This window comes from Canis lupus, chromosome 6 (assembly GCF_003254725.2).
Source record: "Canis lupus dingo isolate Sandy chromosome 6, ASM325472v2, whole genome shotgun sequence".
Classification (NCBI taxonomy): domain Eukaryota; kingdom Metazoa; phylum Chordata; class Mammalia; order Carnivora; family Canidae; genus Canis; species Canis lupus.
The window spans coordinates 37,761,627-37,780,421 of record NC_064248.1 but is presented as its reverse complement, the minus strand read 5'-3'; the positions used below and the strand labels follow the sequence as shown (position 1 = coordinate 37,780,421).

At 39.7% G+C, this 18,795-nt stretch overlaps 1 long non-coding RNA gene across 22 annotated transcripts in view; it reads right to left on the bottom strand.

Annotated features, from left to right (window-relative positions):
• Positions 1-2,718: 2,718 nt before the first annotated feature.
• LOC112640463 (uncharacterized) overlaps positions 2,719-18,795 on the bottom strand; it is a 43,841-nt gene continuing 27,764 nt past the window's right edge. For 14 of the 22 annotated variants that reach the window (XR_007411286.1, XR_007411290.1, XR_007411287.1 and 11 more), the window contains 5 exons: positions 15,785-16,082; positions 13,512-13,659; positions 7,867-8,038; positions 3,681-3,819; positions 2,719-2,853 (listed from right to left, as the gene is read on the bottom strand). This is a non-coding gene — a long non-coding RNA (uncharacterized LOC112640463). Of the gene's footprint in view, positions 2,854-3,680; positions 3,820-4,244; positions 4,353-6,674; positions 6,897-7,866; positions 8,039-8,079; positions 8,186-13,511; positions 13,660-15,784; positions 16,083-18,795 lie in introns of those variants that run through there. The other 8 variants (XR_007411283.1, XR_007411285.1, XR_007411284.1 and 5 more) reach the window with 8 other exon arrangements.

Sequence of the window (18,795 nt, the reverse complement as noted above, 5' to 3'; positions counted from 1 at the left end):
AATGAAATCTTAAAAAAAAAAAGTAAGTAAATAAATAGTGTTTGAGACCAACTCAATATCATCCCTACCCAACTCCCACTGAAATGAACAAGGAGACTTTTATTTATTTATTTATTTTTATTCATTTTTTAAAATTTTTTTAAATTTTTTAAAATTTTTTTAAATTTTTTTTATTTATTTATGATAGTCACAGAGAGAGAGGAAGAGAGAGAGAAGAGAGAGGCAGAGATATAGGCGAGGGAGAAGCAGGCTCCATGCACCAGGAGCCCGATGCGGGACTCGATCCCGGGTCTCAGGATCGCGCCTGGGCCAAAGGCAGGCGCAAAACGCTGCGCCACCCAGGGATCCTGATTTTTTTTTTTTACAAGGAAACTTTTAAAGGAAAGAACAAGTCTGTTTCAGCCCTGAACATTCTGGGAGGTGGGAAAAGAGAAACACATTAATCAACCAGAATTTTGAAGTCTTTTTAATAAGATATGTTGCAGAATGGAAGGCTGCATGATCTTGCCCATGAACGAATCCCATGCAAGGGAAGGAAGAGCCATTGGCAGAAACTGGATGGGACTACCTAGAATGACCTCAAGACCCTGCTGGTACAGGCGATACCAACCAGTTGCATAGGTTGTGTTGTGCCCAAGATTGCGAATCTGAGAAACCACCAAGGAGCCTACACCGATTGCAAACACACGAGGGTTTATTTACAAGCTCAAGCTTGGGTCCAAGTATACCCGATACAATGGAGCAGGGAGTTGGACCCCCGGACTAAGAGCATAGCACTTTATAGGGGCCAGTGGCCAAATGGGATTGTAACATACGCAGAAAGTTGCACAGTCATGTCAGTCCACACGCAGGTGGCCAATTGAATTACATTTTACCCTATAGTGACCATTTGAACTGGCCTATCACTCTGGTCAGAACTGGCGCCCAGTTTTGGCGAGCACAAGGGGTTACATTTTTATGGCCGATTTCGGTAAGGGTGTGCTCAGCGCTTGACTAGGGTTGGGGGGCAGCAACCTTTCTTTTCCAGAGTGGCTGCACCATTTCAACATTCCCACCAACAGTGTAAGAGGGTTCCCTTTTCTCTGCATCCTCTCCAACATTTGTGGTTTCCTGCCTTGTTAATTTTCCCCATTCTCACTGGTGTGAGGTGGTATATCATTGTGGTTTTGATTTGTATTGGAAGGAGCCTCGGTGTCCATCGAAAGACAAATGGATAAAGAAGATGTGGTTTATGTATACAATGGGATATTACTCAGCCATTAGAAATGACAAATACCCACCATTTGCTTCAACGAGGATGGAACTGGAGGGTATTATGCTGAGTGAAGTCAGTCAATCGGAGAAGGACAAACAGTGTATGTTCTCATTCATTTGGGGAATATAAACAATAGTGAAAGGGAATATAAGGGAAGGGAGAAGAAATGTGTGGGAAATATCAGAAAGGGAGACAGAACATAAAGACTCCTAACTCTGGGAAACAAACTAGGGGTGGTGGAAGGGGAGGAGGGCGGGGGGTGGGGGGAAATGGGTGACGGGCACTGAGGGGGGCACTTGACGGGATGAGCACTGGGTGTTATTCTGTATGTTGGTAAATTGAACACCAATAAAAAATAAATTTATTTTAAAAAGTTTTAAAAAGAAAGGGAAAAAAAAAAAAGAATATCATCCACAGCAGACTGGATGCTGGGGAAACAATTTTAAAGATGCTCAAAAGATGCTCACCACAGACTGTTTGGGAAGGACTCTCCTAGGAAGCTCCAGTCTGGAGATGCCAGCCCAGGGAGAGGAGGAAGGAAGGACACACGGCTGCCATGCTTCCTGGGGCACCCAGATCCTGGCGCCCCATAGAGGAGCCCTGGCTCTGCAGCATCTCTTAGGGAAGCTGCCTCAAGGGCATGGGATGGAGGCCTGAGGGAGGCCTCTTAGCCAGGCCTTGCCCCATCTTCCTGATGCCTCAAAGTAACTACCCTGTCCCTATTCCCAGGCACCACCACTTCAAAATCGCTTTGCATTTCTTATAGAACCTACCCAGAGGATCCAGCTCTAGGGCCCACGTTCCCTGCACACACAAAAGCTACAGTGATTTGGTTAATTTCTCAATCTCCCTGGGACTAAGTCACCCTGTCATCTCAACTCCTTTCCCTGCCTGGATAGAAATGACTTGCAGAGACTAATAGTGTTACCATCACCGGTACCAAGGCAAAAAAAGTAATTCCTTACTTGGACAGATCACAGTAAAAGATAATATAAGTGACTTTTAGACACGTAAAAACGATCTTCACCTTCACCCCAAAATAGGAGGAATATAAAATAAAATTATTGTAAGATACCATTTTTCACATATCAGATGAACAAAGATGAGAAGTTTCACGATACGCTATGTTGGTGAGCATGTTGGGAAAGAAGCACTTCCAGAAACCACTGGAGAGAGTGAACACTGGAACTCTCTTTTTAAGAGGGAATCCCTTGGTGCATCTGGGTGGCTCCGTCGGCTCAGTGTCTGCCTTCAGCTCGGTCATGATCTCCAGATCATGGGATCGAGCCCCGCATTGGGCTGTCTGCTCAGTGGGGAGTCTGCTTCTCACTCTCCCTCAGTCCCTCCCCTCTTCTCTGTGCTCTCACTCTCTCTCTGTCTCTCTCTCTCTCAAAAACAAAAAAAATCCTTAAGAAAAATTATACAAAAAAAAAAAAAAAGAATCCCGAAAACGTCAGGTCTCTTTGCTAAGGAGGGGATATTCGGAAAGAAGGGGGAGGTCACTTGCCTCTGTTAATTTCGGGAGCCTTCTCTCCTTAGACAGTCTTGCAAAATGCTGGATGTGAGGGTCTTGCCAGTAGCCAATGCTTACTGCAAACCTGGAAGGGATGAAAGGAGGCAGGTGAGTAGAGGTCAGTAGGTTCAGGTCCATTCTCAGGAACCAGGTCAAGCAGGAAAGTCATCTACCTCAAAAGGCCAACACGTACACATCTGGCCCTCCATTACACATGTCAACAGACTCAGCCATCCGTCTTGCTGCTCACACACACACAGCCCCTCACCCTCCTCACAGCGGCCATTTCCTCCCTCTCTTTATTCATATGGCTAACTGCTTTCCCAGGACCCTAGAGAGCACATAACCTCATCTCATACCTCACCTAGGAGACCTGCCACCACTCATTCACTCCACAGCAAACTCACTGGTGAGAGCCACTCAGGCAACTCTGCTCAACCAGAAGTTCTGTGTCCATAGGAAAGGAGACCGGAACCGTTGTGTAAAACTAACCACTACCTAAGGATTTCCCTCGACTCTGTAGTAGATACCAGTCATTCCACATCCCTCGAGGAGGTCATGGTGGAAAAAACCAGGAACAAATAAACACAACAGCTACAACTGAGAAAGTGTTAGAGTAGCCTACACTCTCTCGCCTACACTGTAACCTGGAAAAGGCTATGGGAGCCTAAACGCTTCCCAGCCTACATACACCAAAAGGAATCAAAATTTTAGTGTTCTGAGGCACGGAGCTGAAGCCTGGTTTACCACTGAAGGTTTACTGGCAACCAGGAGTGGAGCCAGCCTTAGGACAATAGGAAGTAAAGGCAGGAGCCTGGATCCCTAAGGCCATGCCACGCCACTATGGGCCTGGAGTCTACTCTACCCGTCAATGGATATCTGTGAATTAAAACATGTCTTTAGCTATTAAACCTAATAGAAGGGAGCCTGGGTGGCTCAGTCGGTTGAGTGACCACTCTTGGTTTCCCCTCAGGTCATCGCCTCGGGTCCTGGGATCGAGCCACACATAGGTTCCACACTAATCAGGGAGTCTGCGCCAAGAAAAAGAAAGCTGAAAAAAAAAAAAAAGAAAAAAAAAAAGCTGTGTGATTTTGCATTCCCATCAGCAATAAATAAAAGTTCCTGTTCCTGCACATCTTTGCTAGCAGTTGTTTTCACGGTTTGTTGATTTTCATTATTCTGATCATTGTATACTGTTAAATTGTTTCATTTGCAATTCCCTAATGACATATGATGTGGATCATCTTTTTATTTGTGTACATTATTTAGTAAGCGGCCAGTTGAGATCTTATGCCCATTTTTTTTATTGAGTTGTTCATTTTCTTATTTTGAATTTTAAGAATTCTTCACATAATTTCACAGTCCTTTAACAGACATGTCTTTTTTTCTTTTTTTTAAAAAAACTAAGCTCCAGACCCAGCATGAGGGTTGAACTCACAATTCCAAGATCAAGAGTTGCATGTGGTTCTAGGGTACCTGGGTGGCTCAGTCCATTAGTGTTTGTGAGATTGAGTCCAGTGTCAGGTTCCAGGCTGGTCATGAAGCCTGCTTAGGATTTCCTCTCTCCCTCTCCCTCGGGTCTTCCTTCTCAAATATAAATAAATAATTAAATAATAAATAAATAAATAAATAAATCAATCGCATTCTATTTAGTGAGCCAGCCAGGCACCCTCATTAGATATGTCATTTGCAATTTTTTTCTCATAGCCTCTGTCTTGTCTTCTAATTGTTTGACAGTTTCTTTTGCAGTGTAGAAGTTTGTAATGCTAATGAAGTCCAGCTTTTCATTTATTTCTTTCATGAGTTGTATATTTAGTGTTATATCTAAAAAGTAATCACCAAACCCGAGATCATCTACGTAATCCCCTGTATTACCTACCAGGAGTTTTATAGTTTTATCATTTACAGTTAGGTTTAGAATTCATTTTGAGTTAATTTTCTAAATGGTGTAAAATCTGTATCTTTTTAAAAATTTTTATTTATTTATTCATGAGAGACACGGAGATAGAGAGAGAAGGAGAGACTTAGGTAGAGAGAGAAGCAGGCTCCATGCAGGGAGCCTGATGTGGGACTTGATCCCGGGACTCCAGGACCATGCCCTGGGCCAAAGGCAGGTACTTAACTGCTGTGCCATCCATGGATCTCCTTATTACTTTTTTAGAGTAATCTCTGTACCCAATGTGGGACTCAAACTCATGTCCCTGGATCAGGAGTGGCATGCTCTACTGACTGAGCCAGCCAGGGGACCCTTGCAAGTATTTTAAAGGAAATCTCAGACATTACAACATTTCACCCATAAATAGTTTAGTTTCTAAAAGATGAACAGGTCTTGACAATCTCTATTTAAACCATCATTGAGAAACTATTCCCACTCAATAGAGGCCCTCTCTCCCACAGGAGGGAAGTTTAACTGAGAACATGGGAGCTGCTTTTCACTTGCTCTGAAGGCAATCAGAACTTGCTTAATAACTTCTCAAGATGGCTAAGAGGACTCTCTTGGGTTCCTCTTTGTGGTATTCGATTATGAGAAAAACAGGCAACCCAAATGTATCATAATGAGAGAAGTCCTGGAGGGATGCTAGTTCCCTGTAACAATCAGCAGAGCAATTCATTAATAAAGTGAAACTACCTGATCACCCTCTGTAGTTTTAACAAGGCCCAGAGTGATTCACTCACTAAGAGTTCAGTGACAGTAGTTAATAGATAGCTTTCTGGAAGCCACTAAAAAGCAAAGTAATAATTGTTATCATATTCTAATGTGATTGTAGAAAGCATTCTCCCAGGAGCTAATGTGCCCTTATTTACCTACCAGCTGGTTTTATTTTTTTTTAAGATTTTTAATTTTTTTATTGATTCATGAGAACACAGAGAGAGAGAGAGAGAGAGAGAGAGGCAGAGACACAGGCAGAGAGAGAAGCAGGCTCCATGCAGAGAGAGCCCGACACGGGACTCGATCCTGGGTCTCCAGGATCACTCCCTGGGCTGAAGGCAGCGCTAAACCACTGAGCCACCCGGGCTGCCCTACCAGCTGGCTTTAAATTTTTGTTCTTGAATTAAAGTGTAATATGTAAATGGTTTATACCAAAATCATAGGAATTTTGTAATAATTCACTCCCTCAACATTCCTGCTTCATAATGTTTATTTCTAATTAGCATTTGACCATCACATTTCCATAACTGCTAGGATGCAGAGTGACCTAGAAATTTAATATTCCTATTCTATTTTCTTCTCCATTTGATACTTTATTTACTCTTGATGAGGAATTTTCTTTCCTTTTCCTTTGTTGGCATCCATTCTATCTCTTGATCCTCCTCCTGGAGTTATTCTAAAGTAGCTACTGTGTATTCCAACACACATGGCCCTCCCTCATCGTCAAGAAATGTACATTTCTGTGAAAGGTTCTTTTATGGCTGGTTAATACTTCCCATAGTTTATCATTGATAAAAGCCTACCTAACTAACCAAATGTTATTGCAACTAGAATTCCTGGTACATTAAGCTACTGTTTATCACCTGAAATTCTCAAGTTGACACTTAAATTAACCTGCTTCCAAAACTGGTTCTGTCCTTATTTCCATGTGGGGATGTTGGCTCTTTAACCCTTTTAGAAAGCTATCCACTGCGAATGTTCATTCATCTATTCAACATTGGGCAAATATTTAGTGAGCACTTTCTATGAGCCAGACATTGTGTGATGTGCTCGGATTTTACATTCACAAACATTTTGTTTTGTGTTTTGCTTCTAAAAAATGCTGGATTGGGGATAAAGAGGGCATCCTCTAGCCCTCTTTACAGTTTTCAGATAAATAATTTGTATAAATTTATGTCATTTTCCTTTGGTTGGCTGATTGGTTTTTTTTTTTTAGATTTTATTTATTTATTTATTTATTTATTTATTTATTTATTTATTTATTTATTTGAAACACACATACACACAGAGAGAAAGAGGCAGAGGGAAAAACAGGATCCACCCGGGGAGCCCAACATGGGACTAATCAAGGGTATCCAGGATCACACCCTGGGCTGAAGGCAGTGCTAAACTGCTAGGCCACCGGGGCTGCCCAAGCTGATTGGTTTTCCATGGTCAGGTGTCCGACTCTGCCTGATGTTCAGGTCCAAGTTCAGCTCCTGTTAAAATAGAATAGAGGGACACCTGGGTGGCTCAGGTTGTGATCCCGGGATCCAGGATCGAGTCCTGCATGGGGCTCCCTGGGAAGAGCCTGCTCCGCCCTCTGTCTGTGTCTCTGCCTCTCTCTCTCAGTCTGTGTCTTTCATGACTAAAGAAATAAATCTTAAAAAAAAAATAGAATAGAAAAACATACCTCTACTAAAAATATTAATTAAAAAATAGCTGTGATTGAGTTGGCCTAGGCATCTACTTTTTGAGAGTAAACATTAACACCTGCATTTGGAGATCATCTCCAATGTATCGATTCATTGAGTCATTCAGTCATTCACCTTAGATGAACAGACCCACAAAAACATGGCAAATTGATTTTTATGGGCAACTTTATGGTAGATGACATCACATTAAATAAAATTATTTTTTAAAAGGATTTTATTTAGGGATGCCTGGGTCGGTCAGTGGTTTAGGGCTTGCCTTGGCCCAGGGCATGATCCTGGGTTCTTGGGATCGAGACCTGCATCAGGCTCCCTGCATGAAGCCTGCATCTCCCTCTGCCTGTGTCTCTGCCTCTCTCTCTCTCTCTCTCTGTGTGTGTCTCTCATGAATAAATAAAATATTTTTTAAAAATAAAAAATACAGTATTTATTTATTCATGAGAGACACAGAGACACAGGCAGAGGGACAAGCAGGCCTCCTGCAGGGAGCCCAATGTGGGACTCAATCCCCAGACTGGGATCATGCCCTGAGCCAAAGGCAGATGCTCAACCACTGAGCCACTCAGGTGTCCCAAAATTATTTTAAAATGAATACATTAGTGGCATTCAAATACTCACAATGTTTTGCAACCACCACCTCTATATAGTTCAAAAACATTTTAATCACCCCCAAAGAAAACCCTACATCCATTAGTTAGTTATTCCCCATTCCCTACTCCCCACAATCCTGGCAATCATAAACTTGCTTTTTACACACCTGGGTGGCTCAGTGGTTAAGCGTCTGCCTTCAGCCCAGGGCGTCATCCTGGAGATCCGGGATCGAGTCCCATATCAGGCTCCCTGCATGAAGCCTGCTTCTCCCTCTGCTTCTGCCTGTGTCTCTGCCTCTCTCTCTGTGTGTCTCTCACGAATAAATAAACAAACAAAATCTTAAAAAAAAAAAGAAAGAAAATCAGTTGATCAGGGGTACCTGGGTGACTAGTCAGTTAAGCATCCAACCATTGACCTCAGCTCAAATCTTGATCTCAGAGTTGTCAGTGCAAGCCCTGCACTGGGCTCCACACTGGGCATGGAGTCTACAAAAAAAATTTCAGTTAACCATAGATATATGGGTTGATTTCTGGAGTCTCAGTTCTATTCTAAATCTATGCTTATGTCAGTACCACATAATTTTGATTACTGTAGATTTGTTGGGTTTTTTTTGAAATGGAGAACTTGAATTTTCCAACTTTGTTCTTTTTTTAACAGTGTTATGGATAATCAAGATCCCTTGCAATCCCATATGAATTTGAGGACTGGCTTCTCTTTTTCTTGCAAATAGACCATTAGAATTTTGATAGGGTTGCACTGAATCTATAGATAGCTTTGGGATATGGCAATATGGCAAACTGCCATATTAACGATGGTAAGTCTTCCAATCCATGAACACAGGGTGCCTTTTGTTTTATTTGTGTTTCCCTTATTTTATCAATGTTTTGTAGTTTTCAGCATAGAAGTCTTTCATCTCTGGTTAAATTTTACTCTTTTGCATATTTTTTGGATGCTATCACAAATGGAATTGTTTTCTTAATTTCCTTCTAATGTTGTTCAGTGCTGGTGTATACAAACAACTAATTTTTGTATATTGATTTGTATCCAGCATCCCTTCTGAATTCATTTAACTTATAATAGCTTCTATGTAGATTCTTTGGGCTTTTCTGTAGATAAGAGCATTATCACCTATGAATAGAGAAAGATTTATTTCTTCCCTTCCAATTTGAATGACTTTTATTATTAATTTAATTTAATTTAATTTAATTTAATTTTATTTTATTTATTCATGAGAGACACAGAGGGAGAGTCAGAGACAGAAGCAGGCTCCATGCAGGCAGCACAATGAGGGACTCAATCCCAGGACTCCAGGATCACAACCTTAGCTAAAGGCAGATGCTCAACTGCTGAGCCACCTAGGCATCCCGCTTTTCTTCTTATTCTTGCCTATTTACTTACCATAGAACTGTCTGTAAAATGCTAAGTATTAGCGGTGAAATTAGACATTTTGTTTCTGATTAGGCAGAAAGCTCTTAATCATTTACCATTTAGTATAATGTTGGCTGTGGGGAATTATTATTATTATTATTATTATTATTATTAATAAATGCCCTTTATCATGTCGAGGAAGTTCCCTTCTGTTTCTAGTTTGTTGAGTGTGTTTATCATGTAAATGTGTTGGATTTTGTCAAATGGTTTTGCTGCATCATTTTTTCCCCTTCACTTTATAATGGTGGTATATTACATTAGTTGGTCTTATGTTGGATCATCCTTGCATTCGTGGGATAAATTCCAATTAGTCATGCTATATAATCTTCTTATATGCTGTTGGATTCAGTTTGCTCTCATTTTGTTGAGTATCTTTTGCATCTATATGCATAAGGGATATTTATTGGTATGTAGTTTGATTTTCCTGGGATATCCCTGTCTCTGGCCAATTTATTTTTGACAAAGGTACAAAAACAATTTAGTAGATAAAGGACAATCTTTTCAATGGATGATGTAGAAAGGTTGGACATCCATATGAAAAAAAAAAAGAACCTTCATGTAAACGTCACACCTTATGGAAAAATTAACCTTAAATCAGTTACAGTTGTACATGTAAAACATAAAACTCTATAAATTCTAGAACATCATAAGAAATCTTGTGATTTTGGAGTTAAGTAGAGTTGATAGACATGACTTGGAGCACCATCCATAAAAGAAAAAACAAATACATTGGACTCTTAAAACTTTTTACATTTTGGGGCACTGGGGTGGTTCAGTGGCTGACTGCCTTTGGCTCAGGTCATGATCATGTCACACTGGGATCGAGTCCTCATCTGGCTCCCCCCAGGGAGCCTGCTTCTCTTTCTGCCTATATCTTTGCCTCTTTCTGTGTCTCTCATGAATAAATAAATACAGAAAATCTTTTTTTTTTTTTTTTTTTTTTTACATTTCACATGAAAGGCACTGTTAAAAAAATGAGAAGACTGCTTTGAAAAAGACACTGGTAGTTCCTCAGAAAGTTAAACATCTATATGACCCTACAGTTCCAAAACTAGGTATGTATCCAAAAGAAATGAAAACATGTCCACAAAAACCTGCTCACAAATGTTCATAGCAGCACTATTCACAATAGCCTTAAAGTCCATCAGAAATAAAAGGAATGAAGTACAGATGTATGCCATACATGCGTAAACCATAGAAAACGATGCCAATTGAAAGAAACCAGTCAAAAAAGGGCCACATATTATATGAGTCCCTTTACATGGAATTTCAGAGTAAGTAAATCTGTACAGACATAAAGTAGACTGGTTGTTGCCTTGGGTGCAGGTAGGAAGGTTGGGTCAAAATGGCAATAGATATGAAGTTTCTTTTACTGACTATAAAAATGTTCTAAAATTGGTTATGAACATGGATTGCACAACTCTATGAATATACCAAAATCTATCAATTGCATACTTTAAATAGGTGAGTTATATGGGATGGTAAGCTGGTACAGTCACTCTGGGAAACAGTGTGGAGGTTCCTCAAGAGGTGAAAAATAGAGCTACCCTATGACCCAGCAATTGCACTGCTTGGCATTTACCCCAAAGATATAGATGTAGTGAAATGCCAGGACACCTGCACCCCAATGTCAGAGCAGCAATGTCCACAACAGCCAAACTTGATGTCTTCTGACAGATGAATGGATAAAGTTATATATATTTACACAAAAGGACTACTACTCAGCCATCAGAAAGGATGAATACTCACCATTTGCTTTGACCTGGTTGGAACTGGAGGGTATTAGGCTGAGTGAAATAAGTCAGTCGGAGGACAATCATCATATAGGTTCATTATATGCAGAATATAATAAATAGTGAAAGGGACTATAAGGGAAAGGAGGTAAACTTGAGCAGGGAAAAATTAGAGAGGGAGAAAAACCATGAGAGACTCCTTAACTCTGGGAAACAAAAGGTTACAGAAGGGGAGGAGGGTGATGGGATGGAGTGACTGGGTGACAGGCACTAAGGAGTGAACTTGATGAGAGGAGCACTGGGTGTTATAAGTTTGCAAATTGAATTTAATTTTTTTAAAAAAGGAAGAAAAATTTAAATATAAATAGGTGAATTATATCATATGTTAATTATAATAAAATTGTTATAAAGAATAATAATAAAAAGCTATTGATTAGACAGAATGTTTGCAAATCACTATTTGACAAAGAACTTGTACCTAGAATATATAAGTCTCAAAACTGAAAAATAAGTAAACAATTCAACTTTATTTTATTTTATTTTTTAAAATATTTTATTTATTTATTCATGAGAGACACAGAGAGAGAGAGAGAGGCAGAGACGCAGGCAGAGGGAGAAGCAGGCTCCAGGCAGGGACCCTGACTTGGGCCTCAATCCCACGTCTCCAGGATCAGGCCCTGGGCTGAAGGTGGTGCTAAACCGCTGAGCCACCCGGGCTGCCCAACAATTCAGTTTTAAAGTGGGCAAAAGACATAAACAATAATTTCAACACAGAGATATACAGATGTTGAATTAGCAAATCAAGATGTTCAACCTTAGTAGCCATCAGGGAAATGAAATTAAAACTACAATGAGGTATCACTACTTACATTTAAGAATGGCCAAAATGAGAAGTAGTGACAACACCAACTGATAGCAAGAATGTGGAGCAACAAGATCACACACATTGCTGAAGGTCATATAAAGTGATACACTCCAGAAAACAGTTGTGTGGTTTTTTCTAAAACTTCTAAAAAATGCAATTACTGTAAGAACCAGCAACTGGGGGCACCTGGGTGGTTCAGTGGTTGAGCGTGTGATGGTAGCTCAGGTCATGATCCCGGGATCCTGGCATCAAGTCCCACATCAGGCTCCCCACAGGAAGCCTGCTTCCCCCTCTGCCTATGTCTCTGCCTATGTCTCTCTATGTCTCTCACGAATAAATAAACTCTTAAAGAAAAAGAGACCCAGAAATTGTAATCTTGGGCATTTATCCTGGAGAATAAGAAGTTAGCGGCCTAAGGTGATCTCTGAAAACGGTTCGCTATTCACTTGCCCAGAAAACCCTATAAAATCATGCAAATCAAGAGGTTCAAATCTTCAGATTCACTTGAAGAACACAAGTAAAACTGCCCAGGCCATCAAGGATATGCATATCTGAAAAGCCACCAAGGATCTGAAAGATGCCACTTTGCAGAAGCAATATGTGCCATTCCCTCGCTACGATGGTGGAGTTGGTAGGTGTATGCCCAGGCCAAACAGTGGGGCTGGACACAAGGGCCAGTGGCCTAAGAAGAGTACTAAATTTTTACTGCACATCCTTAAAATGCAGAGAGTAATGCTGAACTTAAGTGTTTAGATGTAGATTTCCTGGCCATTGAGCACATCCAGATGAGCAAAGCCCCCAAGATGTGGCATACAACTTAGAGGGCTCATGGCTGAATTAAACCATACATGAGCTCTCCCTGGTGCACTGAGATGATTCTTACTGAAAAAGAGCAGATTGTTTCTAAACCAGAAGAGGAGGTTGCTCAGAAGAAAAAGAGATCCCGGAAGAAACTGAAGACACAAAAACTTATGTCCCGGGAAACAAATTCTACATAAAATAAATGCAAGTAAAAGTTAAAAACAAAACAAAACCAAAAAACCTCACGCAAATATTCATAACAGCTATATTCATATAGCCCCGAACTAGGAACAACCCAGATGTTTTCAATGGGTAAATAAGTAACCTGTGATAAACTATTTAAATTCCATGGAATAATACTCAGCAGTACAAAGGAATGAGCTATCAATACGTGCAAACATGCAACAAGTTGGATGAATCTCCAATGAGTTATGCTGACTAGTGAAAGCCAATCCCCAAAGGCTCCATATTATATGGCTCCATCTATGTGATATTATCTATTATATATTCTATTTTTGAAATGGCTAAATTTTACAAATGGTGAACAAATTGATGGTTACTAGGGGTTAAGGTGGAGGCAGGAGGTAGGTGGGTGTGCTTATAAAAAGGCAACCTGAGGAATCCTTATGTTGAAGAACTGTTCCTTAACTTGGCTGTAGTGGAGGATACACTAACCTACACGTGATAAAACTGTAGAGAACTACATACACACGTACACACATGCATAACATGCACAAATAATTGCAAGTAAAATGGGAAAACTCTAAGACTGGTGGATTGTATCACAATTTATGGCTTCTGAGAATATATAGTTCTGCATACTGTTATGACTGGGGGAATCTAGGTAAAGAATACCTGGGTCTCTCTGTATGATTTCTTATAACTGCAGGTGAATCTACAATTAGGTCACCATAAACTGAATTTAAAAATGAGCAAAACCATGAACAGACACTTCACCAAAAAATATAAGAACAGGTGACTCACCGGTTTAGCGCCACCTTTGGCCCAGGGTGTGACCCCGGGGTCCTGGGATCGAGTCCCACATCGGGCTCCCTGCAGGGAGCCTGCTTCTCCCTCTGCCTGTGTGTCTCTGCCTCTCTCTCTCTCTGTGTCTCTCATGAATAAATAAAATCTTTAAAAAAAAAAGAAAAAATTATAGGAACAGCAAGTAATAAAGAAAGGATTTTTTACATCATTAGCTATTAGAGACACGCAAATTAAAACTAGGATAAGGGGCACCTGGGTGGTCCAGTTGGTTGAACATCTGACTCTTGGTTTCAGCTTAAGTCATGATTTCAGGGTTGTGCTCTCTGGATCATGGGGTGTACCTTGTAGGGCTCCATGCTCAGCGGGGAGTCTGCTTGAGATTCTCTCTCTCTCCATCTGCCTCTGCCCTCCCTCTGCGCATTTGCGCGTGCTCTCTCTCTCTCTCAAATAAATAAATAAATAAATAAATAAATAAATAAATAAATAAATAAATAAAATGAATCTTAAAACTGGGATATCACTACACACCTATTAGAACAGCTAAATAAAATTAAAACACCAAACAGTAGCAAACATGCAGAACAACTGGAAATGTCATACATTGTTGCTAGGAATGCAAAACCATATAAACATTCTGGATTTGTTTTTTCAGTAGGCTGCACACCCAGCATGGAGACCAACACAGGGCTCAAACCTACTCTCAGATCACCACCTGGGCTGAGATCTGTGGAGGCCGAGAAAATTAAGGCCACTCCACCTCAAGTTTAGCATTAACACAAGTACAGCCATCACAGGCCCCTGTGAATAAGAGCTGAAACTTTACAGGAAAAACGCAGAACGCCCTTGACAGAGAGTCCCGTATCAGAATGAAAACAGAGCTCAGAACGCTCCTGATGGAGACAGAAAGTCCAGTGTTGGAATGAAAACAGATCTTAAGAAACTCCCCCACCCTTTCCCCCATATCGGAATGAAAAAATTCCTCCACCTCTTCTGAAAATCCCCTAAACCTGCCCATAAAATCCCAGCTGTAACCCACCCACCTCGGGGTCCAAGTCCCTGCTCCACTGTGTTGGTATACTTGGACCCAGGCTCGAGCTTGTTAATAAACCCTTGTGCATTGGCATCGGTGGCGGCTCCTTGGTGGTTTCTCAGATTTGCAATCTTGGGCATAACAAGATCAAGAGTCAGATGCTTAACCAACTGAACCACCCAGAACTCCAATACAACCCTCCTGGAACATCACTTGGCAATTTACTTACAGTATGATCCAGAAACCCCACTCCCATGTATCTTCCCTAGAGGATATAAAGACATGCTCCCACAAAAACCGAAACACAAATATTTATAGAAGCTCCCTTCATAATCACCATAAACTGGAAACAACAACAGATGAATGACAAACTGTGGCACCTTCATATAACAGAGTATTACTCAGGAATAAAAAGGAACGAACTTTTGGTACACACAGCAACTTGGATGAATCTCAAAAGCATGATAGTAGTTCAAATGGTTATATACAATATGATTCCACTTACATGGTATTATCAAAAAAACAATTTATATGATATTTTCATCCCTATAGGGATGGAGAGCAGATCAGCAGTGGCCTGGATTAATGGATTGTTGGGGTGAGTACAAAGGAATAGCAGGAAGTCGATTGGATGGGGGTGATTAAACGATTCTCTGTCCTGAGTATGGCAATTATTACACATATCTATACATGTGTTAAAATTCTTAAAAGAAAAAAATCACCTTTACTGGAAATACAAATAAATTTATTATTATTCACACACTGTGTAACTGCCTACAGTTATACAGAGAATCCAAGAGAATAAATAACTAAGTTTAGTATCTTGCTGGATAGGAGATCAATGTATAAATCAATTACATTCCTATATACCAACAAAATTAGAACATGTAATTTATAAAGTTATACCCCCAAAGTAAGTTATTCAATGATTCATCTAACAAAAGATGTGTAGGATCTTTACAGAAAAAAAGATGTCCTAATTAAAAGACATTAAAGAAGACTTAAATAACAGCTTTCGTCGTGGGCAGGATAACTTAAATTCACAGAGACAATTCTTCTCGGTTAGTTTACAAATTCAATGCAGTTCCATTCACAATAATGACAAGATTTATTTTGAAATGTGAAAAGGCTGATTTAAAAATTTAAGTGAAAGAGCAAACGGTCAAGAATAGCCAAGAGAGTCTTGAAGGACAGCAAATGAGGGAATTGAAAGCCTAGAGTTGTTTTGGGAGGAAATTACCATTTACTCGGTCAACTTCTTCAGCGGTTATCAGTCTGTCTATTTTCTGTCATGTCCCGATTTTGATGGTTTAGCTTTCTCGAGAAACTTAATAACTTCGAGATTTTCATATTTATTGCTCTTGTTGCTTACACTATTTCTACAGTATCTCTTTCATTTTCCTTCTTGAATTTGTATTTTATATTTTTTGTATTTCGCTTTTCATTCTGAGCCATGCCAGGGCTTAGTTTCTGTCTTGTGTCTCTATTTCCAACTGCTTGCAGGAGATACTTAACTGTTTCCTCATAAATTTTAAACTCTGAAATAAAAGAATATACATTAAAAAAGAAAAAAAAACCTGAGTATACTAATACAATGAACACCTGTGCAACTACTACCCAATTTAAATACAATCTAACAAGTGCAATTGAAGATCATGGGTGCCATTTCCCATTCTTATTCCTTTCCTTTCTTCTCCAGAGTTTTTTTTTTAATATTTTTTTATTTATTTATGATAGTCACACAGAGAGAGAGAGGCAGAGACACAGGCAGAGGGAGAAGCAGGCTCCATGCACCGGGAGCCCGACATGGGATTCGATCCCGGGTCTCCAGGATCGCGCCCTGGGCCAAAGGCAGGCGCCAAACCGCTGCGCCACCCAGGGATCCCTCCAGAGTTAAACACTATCATGAGTTTGGTATTCATTATGATTTTTTTGGTAGTTCAGAGCAGGGACTCAGGAACTCAGGAATTCGATCACCTGTGTTCATAATCCACCTCCACTTCTTACTACCTCTGCGGCCTTGAGCAATTTACTTAATGTCTAGATTTCTGTTTTCTGTTTTGTAAAATGAAAGTAAAAGAAAGCCCACCTTGTGAGGTTTTTAAGGAAATTAAATAATTAAAGCGTAATATGCCCAGAAATCCTGGTTTTATTAAAGCATTATGTAACTGCATGCAAGTATCAATAAACGATATACAGTGTTATTTTGCATATTTAAGTTTTATGTAAATATTGTCCTACCATAGAATTTTTCTTTAATTAGTTTTGGTCATTTCCCAATTGGAAAGGAAGATGCAAACCAATCTCTTATTCACAGATGACATGATCTTATATAGAGAAAATTCTAAAGAATCGCTACAAAGAGGCAACTATTAAAGTTAATAAACAATTCAACAAAGTTGCAGGACCTGGGGACCCATGGGTGGCTCAGTGGCTGAGCGTCTGCCTTTGGCTCAGGGCGTGATACAAGGGTCTTGGGATCCAGTCCCCCATCAGACTCCCCACAACGAGCCTGCTTCTCCCTCTGCCTATGTCTCTGCCCCTCTCTCTCTGTCTCTCATGAATAAATAAATAAAATCTTTTAAAAATGTTGCAGGATGTAAGATCAAGGTACAAAATCAGCTGTGTTTCTGTATCTTAGCAATGAACAATCTGAAAAGGAAATGAGGAAAACAATTCCATTTATAATATTTCAAAAAGAAAATATTCAGAGAAAAATTTCACCAAGATGATGCAATAGTTATACACTAACAAGGTAAAATATGACTAAAAGCAGTTAAAGAAGACCAAGATACACAGAAGGACATCCTACGTTCATGGAATGTAAGACTTAATATTTTTAAAGTGACCATGCTCCCCAAAGCAATTGACAGATTTAACGCAATCCCTGTCAAAATACCAACTGCCTCTTTATAGAAATGGAAAAGTGCATCCTAAAACTAATATGGAATTGCAAAGGACCGTGAGTGGCTGAGACAATCTCAAAAAAGAACACAGTTGGAGGACTCACTATTTTCAGTTTCAAAAATGACTACAAAGGTATACTAACGAAAACATTGTGGTACTGGCACAAAAATAAACATACATGTATCAGTTGAGAGTAAAATGAGAGTCCAGGAATATGCTATACACCTATGGTGAATTGATTTTTGACAACTGTGCCAAGACCATTCAATGGAGAAAGAATAGCATTGACAACAAATGGTCCTGAGAAAACAGTACGTGGACATGACAGTCAGACTGTGTACTTCACACTATATACAAATATTAACTCAAACTGAATAAGAGACCTAAATATAAGAGCTGGCTCTATACAACTCTTAAAATATGAGGGTAAGTCTTCATGACCTTGGATTTGGCAATGGATTCTTAGATATGAAACCAAAACCGAAGGCAGCAAAAGAAAAAAATAAATTGAATTTATCAAAATAAAATCTCTTGTGCTTCAAAGGACACTATTTAAGAAGTGAAATGAAATCCACAAAATGAAAAAAAAATCCACAAAATGAGAGAAAATTTCACTGAATCATATGTGTGATAAGGATCTAGTGTCCAAAACATATAAAGAACTCTTACGCGCAGGGTTTCAGACTGGATAAAAAAGCAGGACCCATCTATTTGCTGTCTACAAGAGACTCATTTTAGACAGAAGGACACCTACAGCCTGAAAATAAAAGGTTGGAGAACCTTTTACCATTCAAATGGTCCTCAAAAGAAAGCAGGGGTAGCCATCCTTATATTAGATAAACTAAAATTTACCCCGAAGACTGTAGTAAGATATGAAGAGGGACACTATATCATACTTAAAGGATCTATCCAACAAGAGGACTTAACAATCATCAATATATATGCCCCGAATGTGGGAGCTGCCAAATATATCACTCAATTAATAACCAAAGTGAAGAAGTACTTAGATAATAATACACTTATACTTGGTAACTTCAATCTAGCGCTTTCTACACTCCATAGGTCTTCTAAACACAACATCTCCAAAAAAACGAGAGCTTTAACTGATACACTGGAGCAGATGGATTTCACAGATATCTACAGATATCCACAGAACTTTACATCCAAACTCAATCAATGTGATTCATCATATCAGCAAGAGAAAAACCAAGAACCATATGATGCACTCATTGGATGCAGAGAAAGCATTTGACAAAATACAGCATCCATTCCTGATCAAAACTCTTCAGAGTGTAGGGATAGAGGGAACATTCCTCAACATCTTAAAAGCCATCTACAAAAAGC